This window comes from Marmota marmota, unplaced genomic scaffold (genome assembly GCF_001458135.2).
Source record: "Marmota marmota marmota unplaced genomic scaffold, marMar, whole genome shotgun sequence".
NCBI lineage: Eukaryota > Metazoa > Chordata > Mammalia > Rodentia > Sciuridae > Marmota > Marmota marmota.
In genome coordinates, this window is record NW_026000229.1 from 31644894 (window position 1) to 31653604 (window position 8711).

An 8711-nucleotide genomic window follows, 5' to 3' on the forward strand; every position below is an offset into this window, starting at 1 on the left:
GACCTCGTCATTGCTGAGGCTGGCTTTGAACTTGGAGTCCTCCTACCTCACCTTCCTAAGCTGCTAGAATTACAGGTATATACAAGCATGCCTGACTCTGGCATATATATTTCAATTTTAATTAATTTCTCCACTTTCACTGTTCTTTTAGTGTAGTTCCTCCCTTTGCTGGTTTTCACTTTTATTTTTATTTCTTCTTCATGAAATATTTTATTGAGTGTGTTTGTAGTACAGGCTTTCTGGTTGTGAATTCTTTTGACTTTTGTTTATCATGGAAGGTTTTTATTTTATCATCAATTCTGAAGCTTAATTTTTCTGTGTATAGTATTCTTGTGTTTGTTAGGCATTTTCATAATAATGTGCCTTGGTGTGGGTCTGTTGGAATTTTGTATATTTGGGGTCCTCCTTTGTTTGATTTTCCATTTCATTCTTTGGTTTTGGGAAATTTTCTGATATTATTTTATTGAAAAGATTGTGCATTCCTTTTGTTTGTATCTTGGGACCTTCATCTACCCAATAAATCTTAAATTTGGTCTTTTTAGGTTATCTTGTATTTCGTGGAAGTTCCGTTCATAGTCTCTTATCTTTTCTCCATGGTCAAATTTGTTTTCAAGATTATATATTTTGTCTTCATGGCCTGAAGCTCTATCATCCTAGTGATCTAGTCTGTTGATGATACTTTCAATTGAATTTTTAATTTGGTTTATTGATCCCTTTATTTCAAGGATTTCTGCTTGTTTTTTTTTCCCAGAATCTCTCTTTATTGAAATGTTCTTTCATTTCCTATACTTTTTCTCTGATTTCACTCCTTATACCATCCTTTAATTCTCATATCATTTTAACTATGTGCATTCCAAACCCTTTCTCTGATATTTCTTCCACTGTGGTGTTGATGGCTTCTGTTATTGAAGTACCTTGGTTTGTTTGGGGCAATTCTTCCCCTACTTTTTTATGGATTTTTGTGTGTGTGTGTGTGTGTGTGTGTATACCCATCTAAGAGTATCAGTCTTAAAGATTGATACAATTGGCAGTAGACTTTCTACCATATGGTCTCATTGTATCCCTGGAGCTTTCTAGTACCTCACTTTCTGAGAAGCTGCTTGATTGCTTTCTTCATTTCATGGAATAGTGAGGAAAGAGACCTCCCCTATTCCACCATCTTGAAAACTCCCCAGTGAGTCTATTTTTTTTATCTTTGGTACTGGGGATTGAACCCAGGGTTGCTTAACCTACTGAGCCACATCCCCATTCCTTTTTGTGTTTTATTTTGATACAGGGTCTCACCAAGTTGCCTAGGGCCTCCCTACATTGCTGAGGTTGGCTTTCAATCTGTGATTCTACTGCCTCAGTCCCCTGAGCCACTGGGATTGCAGTGGTGGGCCACCAAGCCTAGCTTGGGATGAAGGTTTAAGAAAGCTTTATGACGTGTACTGAAATCACCTGTGGTTTTGATTTTTGTTTCTTCATTCACCATCAAAGCCCTGAAGTAAAAAAATTCAGTGCACTGCCTCTCACATAGGACTCTGTGTTCTCATGAAACTGCAGTAAACACTCAACAAAAGCACGTGGAATGCATGAAAGTTGCGAAAGAGTCTCTGGTTTGGGGAATCATCATAGTTACCACACTAAATGTGCTTTAATTGCCCTTCCTTCCTCCAATAAGCCTTTTAACTTCCATTCCTCTGCCCATTGTAGAGAGAAATAATACTTTGAATTTTTGCATCTTCAGCTACTAGAAGACTAGATATGGCCCATAAAATGCCCCCCCCCCATATATAGTTGTTTGAATGAATGAATGGTTAAATCACTGAATAAACATTCCTGTCTTCTAATCATGATTTAGAGAAACAATGGAGGAAAATGAGGTTCCATCTTTAAAGCCAAGTTGGGAAGGGCTGTGTACAAGAATGAGGCGGATGTTTTTTTTTTTTTTCATTATTTATTCTTTTTGCTTCAGGGAATGACAGAAGCATTTTAAGCAATCAGGGAGTGATTTAGTGTTCAAGGCTGTTTTAGTAAGATCATTCTGATAGTTGTGTAGAAGATCGATTACTGTAGTGATAAATCTCATGTATGTCTAAGCCTTTGTTGTTTTCTAAAAGTGACAATGGAAACTTTGCTGAACAAAAGTCTTTGAAATTCAAACATAGGTGCAGCTGTCTTAATTCTATTGTTCACTAATGGAAAATAAATATACTTTACCCACTTTACATGATCCAAGGGTGCACATAGTAGAAAACAAATGTCCTCATGAGACTAATATAAGCTGAACATGTTCCATTATTTATCCTTTTCATAAAGTAAAAACTCATCAGGAACTTACAAAACTATCTTCAACTAATGTTCCCATTTCCATTTTTTAATATCCCTCCAAGGAAAAAAATATTATTTGATTCTAGTAACCCATTAAATTCTTGGACATCCAATTGTATGACTTTGAAGCTACTCTAACATTTGAAAAGTTAAACTTTTAGAAGATGTTGTTTGCTTCTTCCCTGTGAGGAGCTGGTACCTAACAGTAACACTTTGGCATGTTTTTGGGTCAGTCACTCAGGATTTGCTCGGTCAGCACTAACTGAAATGGGTTGGGCTGTAGCTGGGGTGACTTAGGCCCATCTATTTGTTTTTGCACCTGTAAAGCCATCCAAACACCTCTTTGTTAACATATCATCATAAATATTGATTATTTCCTGTAATGTATTATATATGACTCTAGATTCCCTACAACTCTTCTACAAAGCAGTGGCATCTGTTTCCTTTATTCCTTGAGGATGACTGCCTTTGACCAAAGGAAGCAGCAGATTAGATTTTGTGTGATTTCCAAGTCCTTGCTTAAAGAGTCCTTGGAACTTCCATTCTTTCTCTTGCAATGCTTGGCCTGCACCACCTTCTAGACAATGTGAGATATTATGAAAAAGATGAGAGATCTCATGTGACCATAGAGGTCCCACTGTCCCAGACATCCTAGAAGATACATCAGGTCATCAGCAACCAGCCAGGCTTATAGACAACTCTACAACTGACAGACTGCAAATGCACATGTGAGCCAGTCAATGCTCAGAGCAAAGGTGACTGTCCCAACTGAGTCCTGCTTAAATTGCCAACCTACATAATTGTGAGAAATAATGGGTTATTGTTGGTAGCCATTAAATTTGGAGATACTAAGGATAATCCTAGATGTGACCCTATTAAGATTCCCATTCCCTGGTTATTTAGGCAAGTACTAATCTAGTACATCTATGATGGAAATGTTCAAAAAGAATGAAATCTCCAAGTCTGTTGACCTTAAATATGTTCCTTATGTGGTTTTTAAAAAGTGCTCAAGTGAAAATGTTAAAAACAGTGAGTTTTCTCAGACTAGAGTAGAAGGTAAAGTCCTAGAGATTCAAACAATATGCAAGATTTGATGTACCTTTGTTGGTTTAAAGATGGAAAGGACTGGCCCCCATGGTGGCACATGCTTTTAATTGTAGCTACTTTGGAGACCAAAGCAGGAAGATTGAAAGTTTGAGATCAGCCTTAGCAAATTAGTGAGACCCTGTCTCAAAATACAATTCAAAAAAAAGATGTGGTTCAGGGAAAGAATACTTTCTTAACATGCCCTGGATTCAATTTACAGTACCATCAAAAAACAAAACAACAACAACAACAAAAAATAGAAAACAAAAAAAGATGGAGAGAGCCTCATGACAAGAAAAATGGGCAGCCTTTATAAACAAAGAGCAGACTCAGGGAGCAGGAAGATGGCAGGCCAGAGGGAGGCAGCATTCTGTGTCGCTCCGTGATCCAGATCTCACCTAGTTGGAATACTGCATCTCTGAGAGTGTTAGAGGACCCCTATATAGCTGCTCTCCGCAGAAATTACCAGCGCTGTGACCCACACAAGGCTCTGAGCCTCAGTGTTTGTGTAGGACTTTGGACCTCTGGCTCCTGACACCTAAAGCTTGAAGTTCTAGCCAATGCAGGGCTCATGAGCGCCTTAGCAGACTCACCTATCAGCACCTCTGCAGAACTCCCAGACATCACTCGACTCCCACGCAGGTCACTCAGCTGCTATCTACCCCCTACATCATTGCCTGGCTCTCCTCACCTCACCAGACACGCTGGTGCCAGAAGCAGAGTGCCTCCATCTTGGCTCAACTTCCTCAGCATATTTGGTGGGGGCAGCTCCCAGATAAGATCCCAGCTGGCCAGATACCAGGTTTCTAACACCTCCCTTTCCCCAGTGGCAGTAACCCAACACAGTAGCTTCCAAATACAAAACAACTCTTAGTTGGACAGGTGTGTAGTGTGACTAGGGCACTGTCCATGGGAGCCCCAGTGTGAGAGTTTCCTCAGTTGGGAAGTGTTAAGGAACAGGGAGATGGGCTAAAGTTTGGAGACTAACAGAGAGGCCAGGAACTGGGAAGTCTCCAGGCAAGATATGGAGCTAGTATCGGGTGCTCAAGTCATATGAACGGTCCCAAAAAGAGACCCGTAGGTGCAGTCTCCCTGCAGGGAATGGCGGGTGCCACTTACCACTTCCAGGCACCCTACACTAGGACTAGTCTTCCTACCCTGGCTACCTCCACCATCCTGAGGGCAGAGACACCAGCTTACAATAGACAACCCCACCTATTGGATGAGAAGAGAAGCAGGAAAGAAATGGATCTCTAAAACTACCAACAATCCTGGCTTCTTCCTTCAAGTATTTTTTTATCTTCTCCCTTTTTCTTTTACCCTCTATCCTCCTGCCCTCACATCCCTAACATAGGTGAAACAAAGAACTTTGCATGAAATAGGATTCGAGGACTGAGTCATCTGAATAATATAGAGGTGTTGTATATGCCCTTTTTTCTTCTTTCATTTTTCCTTCCCCCTTCTAATTTTACTATTTTAACATCCTGTATTTTTCTAAATACATATGTGTGTTTGTTTTCTGTACTCTACTGTCTTCCCATGTACTTGTCTACCCTAAATTACTTCCTGTCTATTCTCTTGCTACTAACCCTCTTCATTAGATTTCTCATTCACACTTCCTAAGATATATTAACTCTATATCCTCACATCCTACCTTTTCAGTATATTGTCCTACACCCTACTCCAAGTTCATGGTCCACCGACAGAAACTATAAACCCTTTTACAAAACTACTGATTACATGATAGACAATAATTGAATCCAACATTTCTGTACATTGAAACTAAACTGTAAACATCTTAATAACAACAAATTGTTCTTAGGTGGTATATTGTTGATATTGGAATCTGTTAATATTGTCCTTTCCCACAAAGGAGAGGTCTTGGAACCCTAAAAAAGCGCTACAAACCTATAGGGTAAAAACAATAACACCCCAGACCAACAGATCTGGAAAGGAAGACACATGAGTAACATGAAAAGACAAGGGAAGAAAGTGTCCCCAAACAAATTAAGACATCACATTATTAGAATCATTGGAAGCCACAGCAGAAGAAATTATAGAGATGAAGTTCAGGATGTTCATGGTTAAAATGTTCTGTGAACTCAAGGAAAATATAAGAGAGCAAATACAAGCAGTGAAAAATCTCTTCAACAAGGAGCTACATAAACAAATACAGGAAGCAAAAGATCACCTCAACAAGGAGATACAGGTTCTTAAAAAAACCCAAACAGAAATCCTTGAAGTGAAAGAAACAATAAACCAAATTAATAGTTCAAATGAAAGCATCACCAGCAGAGTAGACCACTTGGAAGATGAGACATAATGAATATAATCTTGAAAAGAACGTAGATCACACAGTGATAATGTTATGAAACCACGTTAGAGTTTCTTGGGATAGAGGCATAGAGGTCCAAACCAAAGGAATGAACAATCTCTTCAATGAAATAATAATAGAAAACTTTCCAAACATGAAGAATGAATTGAAAATCCAAATTCAAGAAGCCTACAGGATGCCAAATGTACAAAATCACAACAGATCCACACCAAGCCACATTATAATAGAAATGCCCAACATATAGAATAAGGAGAGAATTTTAAAAACCATCAGAGAAAGGAATCAGATTACATATAGGGGAAAACCAATTAGGTTAACAGCAGATTTTTCAACACAGACCCTGCAAGCTAGAAGATCCTGGAACAACATATATCAAGCTCTGAAAGAAAATGGGTGCCAACCAAGAATCTTGTATCCAGCGAAATTAAGCTTTAGATTTGATGATGAAATAAAAACTTTCCATGATAAATAAAAGTTAAAAGAATTTATAGCTAGAAAACCAGCACTACAAAACATCCTTAGAAAAATATTCCAAGAAGAGGAAACAAACAACAATAAAAATTAGCAGAGGGAGGTAGTACCCTAAAGGAAAAACTAATCAAAGAAGAAAATCAGGTCAAGTTAAATAATAAAAATAAACAAATATGGCTGGGAATACAAACCACGTCTCAATAATAACCCTAAATATTAATGGCTTAAACTCACCAATCAAAAGACATAGACTAGCAGATTGGATTAAAAAAAGACCCAAAATGCTGCCTCCAGGAGACTTATCTGATTGGAAAAGACATACACAGACTGAAGGTGAAGGGGTGGGGAAAATCATACTACTCACGCAGACTGCGGAAGCAAGCAGGGGTTTCCATTCTTACATCAAATAAAGTAGACTTCAAGACAAAGTTAATCAAAAGGGATAAAGACGGACATTACATACTGCTCAAGGGAACCATACACCAACAAGACATAACAGTCATAAATATATATGTCCCAAACAATGGAGCAGCTATGTTCATCGAACAAATTCTTCTCAAATTCAAGAGTCAATTTGCCCACAACACAATAATCTTGAGTGACTTTAACATACCTCTCTCACCACTGGATAGATCTTCCAAACAAAAGTTGAATAAAGAAACTATAGATCTCAATAATACAATTAATAACTTTGACTTAACTGACATATATAGAATATTTCAACCTGTATCAAGAGGATACACTTTCTTCATATCAGCATATGAATCCTTCTGTAAAATAGACCATATAATATGCGACAAAGCAACTCTTAACAAATGAAAAAGAGCAGAGATATTACCATGCATTTTGTCAGATCATAATGGAATGGAATTGGAAATCAATGAGAAAATAAAACATAAAAATTACTCCAACACCTAGAAACTAAAAAATATGCTACTGAATGAGCAATGGGTTGAAGAAGACATCAAGGAGGAGATTAAAAAATTCCTAGAGGTAAATGAGAACATAGACACAACATATCAAAATCTATGGGACACTATGAAAGTAGTACTAAGAGGAAAGTTCATTGCATAGAGTTTATTCCTTAAAAGAAAAAAAAGGCAACAAATAAATGACCTAACATTACACATCTCAAAGCCCTAGAAAAAGAAGAGGTCAACACCAAAAGCAGTAGAAAGTATGAAAGAATTAAAATTAGAGTTAAAATCAAGGAAATAGAAACAATTTAAAAAATGACAAAAAAAGTTGGTTCTTTGAAAAAAATAACTAAAATTGTCAGACTCTTAGCTACGCTAACAAAGAGAAAAAGAGAGAAAATTCAAATTACCAGCATATGTGACGAAAAAGGTAATATCACAACAGACACTACAGAAACATAGAGGATAATTAGAAATTATTTTGAAAACTTATACTCTAAAAAATAGAAGATATTGAAGGCATTGACAAATTTCTGGGTTTAATTCTCAGTACCACATATAAATAAATGAATAAATTTTTTTTTGTAACAAACATTTTTATTTTTTTATTTTTTTTAATTATTTTTTTTTAATTTTTATTGTTGTTTGTTCAAAACATTACATAGTTCTTGACATATCATATTTCACACTTTGATTCAAGTGGGTTATGAACTCCCATTTTGACCCCATATACAGATTGCAGAATCACATTGGTTACATATCCACTGATTTACATATTGCCATACTAGTGTCTGTTGTATTCTGCTGCCTTTCCTATTCTCTACTATCCCCCCTTCCCTACCCTACCTTCCCCTCTTCTCTCTCTACCCCATCTACTGTTATTCATTTCTCCCCCTTGTTTTTTTTCCCCTTTCCCCTCACTTCCTCTTGTATGTAATTTTTTATAACCCTGAGGGTCTCCTTCCATTTCCATGCAATTTCCCTTCTCTCTCCCTTTCCCTCCCACCTCTCATCCCTGTTTAATGTTAATCTTCTTCTCATGCTCTTCCTCCCTACTATGTTCTTAGTTACTCTCCTTATATCAAAGAAGACATTTGGCATTTGTTTTTTAGGGATTGGCTAGCTTCACTTAGCATAATCTGCCCTAATGCCATCCATTTCCCTGCAAATTCTATTATTTTGTCATTTTTTAATGCAGAGTAATACTCCATTGTGTATAAATGCCACATTTTTTTTAATCCATTCGTCTATTGAAGGGCATCTAGGTTGGTTCCACAGTTTTGCTATTGAGAATTGTGCTGCTATGAACATCGATGTTGCAGTGTCCCTGTAGTATGCTCTTTTTAGGTCTTTAGGGAATAGACCGAGAAGGGGGATAGCTGGGTCAAATGGTGGTTCCATTACCAGCTTTCCAAGAAATCTCCATACTGCTTTCCAAATTGGCTGCACCAATTTGCAGTCCCACCAGCAATGTACAAGTGTACCCTTTTCCCACATCCTCGCCAGCACTTGTTGTTGTTTGACTTCATAATGGCTGCCAATCTTACTGAGTGTGAGTATCTTAGGGAGGGTGGTTTTGATTTGCATTT